Source organism: Equus quagga, unplaced genomic scaffold (assembly GCF_021613505.1).
Source record: "Equus quagga isolate Etosha38 unplaced genomic scaffold, UCLA_HA_Equagga_1.0 HiC_scaffold_168_RagTag, whole genome shotgun sequence".
Taxonomy (NCBI): Eukaryota; Metazoa; Chordata; class Mammalia; order Perissodactyla; family Equidae; genus Equus; species Equus quagga.
The window spans coordinates 78,412-88,338 of NW_025792838.1; the positions used below are offsets into that span (position 1 = coordinate 78,412).

Here is a 9,927-nt window from a genome sequence, read left to right on the forward strand (position 1 = left end):
CTCCCCAGTCTGTTCTCTTTGCTCTACCTCAGGGGTGAGCCTGTCATAGCCAGCCAACTACCCCCTCTTTCCAGAACTCACTTGAACATTTCAGCTCTACCTAGTAGACCATCTGCTTTGGTCTCTGGAGCCCTCATGCTGAGGCTTCTAATGGGGAACTGGCCTGAAGCATCTCTACACCTTCGTGTTTATTTTAATGCTTTGGCTCTCTTGTTTTAGGGCTCTGTAAAAGATACATAATGAAATTTCTCCTGAAATGAATTACTGTGGTAGAAAAATTACACACATATATATTTTAAAATGAAATACCTCTATCTATATAAGCCTGCTTGAACAATTGCGTAAATGATATTTGCCTTTTTTAAAGTAACAATAAACTGGAACTTTTTCTTTCTAAAACAGACAAATAAAAAAAGTCAAAAAGGAGGCCAAGCCTGTCCAATGGCTGCCCTCCATAAACATGGCCCAGAAAGGGTTATATAGGGTGCCTCATGGCCGATAGGCCTCTCACTGCTTCTCTTCCAGACTCCAGCAGTGAGAGATCCTTGTTGTTCCTCACTTCCTCCAGCCTTGCAGAGTCCTACAATTCCCAGTTATGCATGAACGCACGTCCATTCACCTTGGGCAGGCCGGTGTCCAGATTGGCAATGCCTGCTTGAAGTTCTATTGCCTGAAAAATGGCATCCAGCCCAATGGCCAGATGCTAAGTGACAAGATCATTGGGGCAGGAGATGACTCCTTCAACAGCTTCCTCAGTGGGACAGCTGCTGGCAAGCATGTGCCCAGGGTCATGTTTGTAGACCTGAAATCCACAGTCATTGATGAAATTCACACTGGAACTTACCACCAGCTCTTCCACCCTGAGCAGCTCATCACAGGCCAGGAAGATGCTAACAATAACTATGCCTTCAGGTACAACCATTGGTAAGATCATTGCCCTCCTCATGTACTGAATTCATAAGCTGATAACCAATTCAGAAGTTATCAGGGCCTCTAGGTTTTCCACAGCTTTGCAGGGCAACTGGTTCTTAGTCCACCTCCCTGCTGATGGCACATTTCTCTGTAGGTGATGCCTAGATGTCCAAACTGCAGATCTGCAATTACCCAGCACCCCCAGGTTTCCACAGCTGTTGTTGAAGCCCACGACTCCATCCTCACCATCCATACCACCCTGGAGCACTCTGATTGTGCCTCTGTTGTAGAAAATGAGGCCATCTATGACCTCTATTATAGAAACCTCAATATTGAGCACCCAACCTATACTAACCTTAACCACCTTATTAGTCAGACTGTGTCCTCCATCACTAACTGCTTCTTTCAGATTTGATGGAGCCCTGAATATTCATCTGACAGAATTCCAGGCCATCCTGGTGCCCTATTCCTGCATCCACCTCCCTCTGGCCACATATGCCCTTGTCATCTCTTCTAAGAAATCCTGCCATGAACAGCTTACTGTAGCAGAGATCAACAATGTATGCTTTGAGCCAGGCAACAAGACAGTGAAATGAGGCCCTCGCCATGGTAAATACATGGCCTGCTTCTTCTTGTACCGCAGTGACATGGTTCCCAAAGATGTCAGTGCTGCCATTGCCACCATCAAGACCATGCACACCATACAGTTTGTGAATTTGTGTCCCACTAGCTTCTAATTTGGCACTCATTACTAGCCTCCTGCTGTGGTACCTGGTGGACAGCTGGTCAAAGTACTTCAAATTGAGTAACAGCACAGCCATCGCTGAGGCCTGGGCTTTCCTGGGCCATAAGTTTGATCTAACGTATGCCGATTATGTCTTTGCTCACTGGGATGTGGGTGAGGGCGTGGAGGAAGGAGAGTTTTCTTAGCCCCATGAGAAATGGCTGACCTTGAGAAGGATTATGAGGCAGTTGGAGTGGATAGTGCTAGAAGGAGAAGATGAGGCTGAAGAGTATTAACCTGTCTGCTGCAAATTTATACTCCATTTTCTTGAGACTGTCTTATTTCTGTTTGTCTGTGAAGCTATCCATTATGGCCCTAACTTGTCAACATGTGATGTTTCCATTAAAAAAAGAAGAACAAACTAATCCTAAGGCTTGAAGAAGGAAAGAACTAATAAATGTCAGAGTGGATATAAATAAAATTTCAAGTAGAAAAACAATAGAGAAAAATCAATGAATCTAAGATTGGTTCTTCAAAAAGATCAGCAAAATTCAGAAATATTTAACTAGATCTACAAAGAAGAAAGAAAGAAGCCACAAATAACTAAAAGCAGAAATGAAAGTGGGAATATAACTACTGATTTTGCAAAAATGTATAGAATTATGAGCGAGTTCTATGAACAGCTGCATGCCAACAAATTATATAATCTAGATGAATGGACAAATTCCTAGAAAAACAGAAGATTGAATCATGAAAAAGTAGAAAATCAGAATAGCCTTTTACTAGTAAAGAGAGTGAATTGTCAAAAAAGAAACAAAGGCTGACATTTTTCAAAGGTAGCATGACACATTTTATTCTGGATACTGTAGGAGAGGAAAGAGACTTCATCATAAGCTGGGCTCAACTTTACTGAAAGAAAAAGTAAGGAAGCTTTTTAATTGCTGAGATGTGCCAAAGGAAAAATACTGAAAGACATTGATGGAGTGGGGGGGGGGCAAGTGAGGGTGGAGGGTTTGGTTCATGTGATTAGGCCTTCTGTGTTTGCTAATGATACTTATTGAAATTAGGATCCTACCCTCCCACACAGACTGAGAGATAAGAGCCCTGTTTTTTTTAATGATTACATTTTAAAGGGATGGCTCAGATACCTGAAAAAAGCATTCCTGGGTTGTAGTAGATTTAGATCTTAAAAGGACAGAGAAAGAATTTACAATTGCAAGTTTTCTAAAGTAAATACTCTACAAAATGGAAGTCAGGGCCTATAGTCAGGTTTTGGCTGGAAAAATAGTAAATTATTTTAGCAGCATTGAACTTTGTCAGGCAGACGTTTTTAAGAGGTCTGGGGTCATCCTAGGGACAAGGGTTTGGGCTGATAGAAGCCATTTTATAGTTTGGTCAAGTCTTTTAGTGTGCGTGTGTGTGTGTGTGTGTGCGTGCGTGTGTGTGTGTGTGTGTGTGTGTGTCTAGCGGAGATTCGATGGAGCCATTTGTGTGAATTTATGCAGTACAAATAGGCAAAGATTGAGTCTAGTCAAGAAAAGGGCACATAGGAGCCTGACAAAAGCTTTGTCAAGGAGAGAGACTTTTTGTGAATCAGTAATCAAAAATCTCTCAACAAACAAAGCCCAGGAACAAACAGCTTAACTAGTAAATTCTAGGAACATTTAAAGAAGAATTAACATTAATTCTTCTCAAACTCATCCAAAAACTAAAGAAGAAGAGGGGCCGGCCCTGAGACCAAGTGGTTAATTTCACGTGCTCCGCTTCTGCAGCCCAGGGTTTCACCGGTTGAGATCCTGGAATGGACATTGCATCGCTCGTCAGGCCACACTGAGGTGGCGTCACACATAGCACAGCCAGAAGGACATACAGCTACAAGATACAGCTATGTACTGGGGGCCTTCGGGGAGAAGAAGGAAAAAAAAAACAGATTGGCAACAGATGTTAGCTCAGTTGCCAATCTTTAAAAAAAAATTAAAGAAGAAGAAAGAATACTTCCTAACTCACTCTATTAGGTCAACATTACCCTCATACCAAATCTAGACAAATACTCAAAAGAAAAAAAAATATGTCAGTACCCCTTATAAACATTTATGCAAAAATCCTGAAGAAAATACTAGCCAAGCAAAACACAAAGCATGTTAAAAAGACTGTGCACCATAACCAATTGGAATTTATTCCCAGAGTGCAAGAATCTTTCAACCTATTAAAATCAAAGTAATACATCACATTTACAAAATGAAGGAAAATAACCACATGATCATCTCAATTGAAGCAGAAAAATAATTTTTACGCAATTCAACACTCTTTCATGATGAAAATATTCAACAAACTAGAAATACAAAGAAACTACATCAAAATAATAAAAAGTGATATGTGAATGAGCTAAAATCATACTCAATAGTGAAAGAATGAAAGCTTTCCCTCTGAGATCAAAAACAAGGATAGCCAATTTTACCACTTCTATTGAACGTAGTATTGGAATTTCTAGCCACAGAAATTGGGCAAGAAAAAGATATGAAACACATCCAAATTGAAAAGAAAGAAATAAAATTATTCCTTCAAGGATGACATGCATTTATATGTACAAAACAGTAAAGATTTCATAAATAAAATGTTTAGAGTTAATGAAAGAACTCAGCAAGGTTGCTGGATACAAAATCAGCACACAAAGGTCAGTTGCATTTCTATACACTGACAGTGAACAATCCAAAATGAAATGAAGAAAGCAATTTCACTTATAATACCATCAAAAAGACTAACATACTTGAGAATAAACTTTATCAAGGAGGTGAAACTTGTATAATGAGAACTAAAACATATTGCTGAAAGAATTTAAAGAAGACACAAACAAATGGAAAGACATCCCGTGTTCTTGGATGGAAGACAAAATATCTACAGATATTAATCCACAGGGATCTATAAATTCAATGCAATCCTTATCAAAATGCCAATGACATGATTTGCAGAAATAGAAAAATTCATCCTAAAATTCATATGGAATCGCAAGGAATTCTGAATAGGTTAAACATGCTTGAAAATGAGGAATAAAGTTGAAGGTCTCACACTTCCTGATATCAACATTTGCCACAAAGCCACAGTAATCAACATAGTGTGGTACTGGCATAAATAACATACTTATAGACCAAAGAAATAGAATAGAAAGCCCAGAAATAAACACTCATATATATGGTCAAATGATATTTGACAATGGTGACAAGAACATTCAATGGGTAGAGGACAGTCTTTTCAAGAAATGCTGTTGGGAAAAATGAATATCTACATATAAAAGAATGAAGTTGATGGGGGCTGGCCCCGTGGCCGAGTGGTTAAGTTCACGCGCTCCGCTGCAGGCGGCCCAGTGTTTCGTTGATTCGAATCCTGGGCGCGGACATGGCACTGCTCCTCAGACCACGCTGAGGCAGCGTCCCACGTGCCGCAACTAGAAGAATACACAGCTATGTACCGGGGGGCTTTGGGGAGAAAAAGGAAAAAATAAAATCTTTAAAAAAAAAAAAAAAGAATGAAGTTGAACCTTTGCCTTATACCATATAAAAAGACTAACTCAAATGGATCAAAGACGGAAACATGTGACCAAAACTACAACACTCAAAGGAAAACAAGAGGGAAATTTTCTTGACATTGCTTTGTGAATGATTTCTTGGAAATGACGCCAAAAGTACAGGCATAAAAGAAAACATAGATCAGTTGGACTTCATGAAAAATAAAAACTTTTATGCTTTAAGGAACACTATCAATGGAGTGAAAGGGCAGCCCATTGGATGAGATAAAATATTTACAAATTATATATCTAATAACAGATTAATAACCAGTATATATAAAGAACTCTTACAACTCAATAACAACAAAACAACCTTATTAAAAAATGAGCAAAGGACTTGAATAGACATTTCTCCTAAGAAGATACACAAATGATCAATAAGCGCACGAAAAGATTCTCAACATCACTAATCATCAGGAAAATACAAATCAAAACCACGATATAACACTTTATGCCAGCTAGAATGGCTACTAATAAAAAAAATTCTCAGAAAATAACAAGTGTTGGTGAGGATGTGGAGAAACTGGAATTCTTGCACACTGCTAGTGCTAAGCTAAGATAGTACAGCAGCTGTGGAAAACATTAATGGCAGTTCCTCAAATAATTAAGCATAGAATTACCATATGATCCAATATTTTCACTTCTGGTCATATACTGCCCAAAATCAAAAGCAGAGACTCAAACAGATTTGTGTACCGTCATGTTGATAGCAACATTATTCATGATAGCACAAAACTGGAAGCAACCCAAAAGTCCAATGATGGATGAATAGATAAATAAAATGTGGTGTATACATGCAATGGAATATTATTCAGCCTTAAAATGGAAATAAATTTTGACATATGCTACAATATGGATGAAACTGGAAAGCATTAGGCTAAGTTAAATAAGGCAGACACAAAAAGACAAATATTTTATGAATCCATTTATATGAGGCCCCTAGAGTAGTCAAATTCATAGAGACAGAAAGTAGAGTTGTGGTTGCAAAAGTCTGGTGAGCCGAGAGAATTGAGAGTTATTGTTTAATAAGTACAGAGTTTCAGTTTGGGAAGATGAAAAATTTTTTGAGATGGATGGTTATTTTTGTACAAAAACTGCTAATATACTAATGCCACTGCACTAAGCACATAACATGGTTAAAATGGTAAATTTTATGTTATGTATATTTTACGGCACTCACACAAAAAAGGAATGAGAAAAAAATACACCCAGAGATTTCTCCATATCAAAGGTGTACCAGAGCTGGATTCTGGCTGAGAAAAGGATATTAAGAAAATAAAAAAGGCTAATCTAATTAACAGTCCTACAGCTTGTATTGGAAGTATGCTATTTCTTGCATTCTCAACAACAGTAATATTGTTTGTAACAAAAAATGCTAAAAGAATCTTCTTACAAATTAAAGAGCAAAATGATATTGTCTTTGATTTTTGTTTTTGAGTTACATAGTTAAATGTGTATTTTCAGAATGATATGGGCATGTTTATGAGTCATTGATTTTTTTCTTTCATGAATTATCTAGTAACATAATTTAACAATTTATTTTTGGCTACATTCAGAGTCCTGTTTGATTTTTAAGATATATCATGAATAGTATCTCTTTCAAATGTTATTAATTTTCTCTACATTATTATTTCCATTTAACTCTCTCTGTGGTTTATCTTTTCCATTATGGTTTTGCCTATAGTGTAATGATCAAAATATCCTTCTTTTCCACTAGTATTATAGATCTGTATTCCTCATTGTTCATTTAGATGTTTTACAAGAGCAATTAATTTTTAAATTGACATCACTAAACATTCCAGAAATTAATCTAGTTAATGCAAAAGTGATATTAAAAACACTTAAACATTAACACATGGGAACTGATCAATCAGAACTTCCCCTGACTGCTGTGTTTGAGCTGAATGTAAATCCTGGGTGTACAGGGTGAAGTAGAAACTAATTTTGTATTTTACTCAATGATTAAGCCAGGTATCTTAACACTGTGTATTGAAAACCTTCTTTGTCTATTAGTTAAGAGTGCCAGGTCTTCATATATTAAATTAGCAGGCATACTTTAGTCTGTTTCAAGTTTATATTATTGATTATTATATTTTAATATTGGCTGGGGATACTCTTCTTATTTATCGTCTGTCTTCTCTTTTTCCCGGTTTTTTGGTCCTGAGAAATTTTTCTTGCAGATTGACTTCAGAGTCATTTTCTTGAGTTCTAAAATCCCATCGTGGTCCTTACTAGACTTACACTGAATTTATAGACTTATTTTAGGAGAGTTTGTCATCTTTTCAATATCAGATCTTCCCATCTAGAAATGTGGTATACCTCTCCAATTATTAAACCCTTATTTGATGTTCCTCAGCAAAATATATTGCTGTTATCATGTGCAAGATATACTCATTCTTTCTTAATATACTCATGAAACAATTCATATTGTATTAGTTTTATGAATTGCACCTTTTATAAAGTGTAAAATTAATTATTGCTGAAAAGTAGTTTTCATTAATTTGTTCATTCACTCATTTATATTTTCATCCTCCTCACCTAAATTTAAGGCATCCTTATTATATAACAAGAGAGGAATTCATTTACATATATTTATCTAACTGTCTGTCTATTTAAATTTGTTCTATCTGCAGTCTTAATAACCTAATACCTTTAAAATGATCTATTTAGTTGTCTTTTCCAGTGGTACAATTTTTGTCCCTTAATTATAAAACTTGTACAAGATAGACCTACTGATAGATCTCTTTATTATTTGCACCAAGTATATGCTAAGCTGTTATAATCTGCAGTCCTATGTCTTTAACTCATGAAAATTTTCTTCTGTTGTAACTTCTGTTATTATTTCTGATTTGTTCTTCCCAATTCTATGTATGTTTGATTTATGTTCTTCCAGAATATCTATTATCTTCTCTTTGGATATTTTTGTTTCCATTTTTCAACTGAATTTAGAAATGCTTCTCAGATTTATTCTCCAAATCAATATCTCCTGTCTTGGCAGTTTAATTCTGCTCTTTTCTTCTTGTAGTGTTTCTTTTATTTTTGTCACAATTTTGTTTTCCTTATAACGTGTCTTCAATCTCATCAATTCTCCTTCTTTTACCTGTTATTTGGCTAGCCCACTGTTTATCAAATATCTTTTATTTTACCATTTATATCCTACAGTGTATATTTGTCTATTTTGTTGAATTTCATAATGAATGCAAGCTAGATGTTTTACAGCTTCAGAAAATAGGTCATAAAGTCTATTTATTTCAAAATGTTTCAAGAGTATATTCTCCCTCTGTAATATGAATGCAATAGTCTCCTTTTTATAAAATTTGGGTCTCAATCTATGTACATACCTTATATAGATATTTTTCCTGTTTAATTCTCTTTGCATGAGCCACATTTACATTTCAAATCTTAAGTTAGAGGCATAGATTATATATAAATCAAACCTTGTGTTGTTTTCACTCCTTTCTTTAGTATGATTGGGCTCTGCTATGAGAAAAATCTCATAGTCTTTTCTCCTAATTAAGAATTTATGAAGAATAGAATTATTCAGAAACAACATCAAGGCTTTTGTAGTTCTTATCCTATCAAAAGACATAAATCAACAAATACAACTGTGAGAGTGCATCTTTTCTAGACTCGTTAAAGATTCAGTTATTTACTACTGTCAAAATCACATCTCCAGGGATAAATTGTAACCTACTTTTCTTCTTTCCTTAAGGAAACTAAAGTGAAGGGTGCATGATGATAGCCTTGAGTGCCTTCCTTCCTATTAGCAAGGAAATTTCTCCATCTCTGAGATAGTTATCCAGTTGAAATGTATTCGCGGGCATGCATTACTTTTCCCTCATATGATCCTTTCACTGACTCTACTTTGTGATTCCTTTCTCCACTTTAGGATTTTATTAAACTTTAATAGAAGACATATTCTCCCCTTTATTATCATAACATTTTTCAACGTTTTTAATTTCTAGTGCTATTGTAACGTTGTCTCTTTTCCTTTTTGTATGTATTCTTAGACTAGACAATGCTAGTCTCCCCCAATTATCATCCATAAGTTCTGATTTTCCCATTTTTAAACAATTTTGATGCAGTTTTAGACCACAGAGTGTTACAAGAATAGTACAAAGAACTGTCATGAGTTCTGTATCCGGATTCATGATTTTTAAAAATGTTTCACCCCATTTGCTTTATCATTATCATTCCTCTCTTTTCTTTCTCTCTCTCTCTCTTAGTATCATTTGAGTGATTTGTAGTCACCATGCCTCTTTACCCTTAAGTAAATCAGCATGTATGTCTCAAAAAAAAAAAGACTTAGTTATACAATTCATAGAATTTAGTATTGATATAATATTATTACCTATTCACATCCCATATTCAAATGCCATCACTTTTTGCAATAATGTTCTTTATGTTTGTTTTTCTTCCATTCCAAGATCCAGGCCGAAATCCTACATCATGTTTGATTGTAATGTCTGCTTCACATTCTATAATCTCGAATAGTTCTCCAGCCTTTCTTAGTGTTCTTGACCTCAAAATTAAATACATAGACTAATCATTTTGTAGAATATTTCTCCATTGGGGTTGTTAGATGTTTTTTCATTATGGGATTCAGGTTATTTCTTTTAGGGCAGGAATAACCCAGAAGTGATGTGTTTTTCTCAGTCCATTTTATGAAGATGCATGTAGACGTTGGTGATGTCAACTTTGATCACCTAGCTAAGCAGTCCTGTCAGAT

General features: G+C 35.8%; 1 pseudogene; it reads left to right on the forward strand.

The window, feature by feature from the left end:
* Positions 1-595: 595 nt before the first annotated feature.
* LOC124232018 (tubulin alpha-3E chain-like) lies at positions 596-2,074 on the forward strand (annotated as a pseudogene).
* Positions 2,075-9,927: the final 7,853 nt, after the last annotated feature.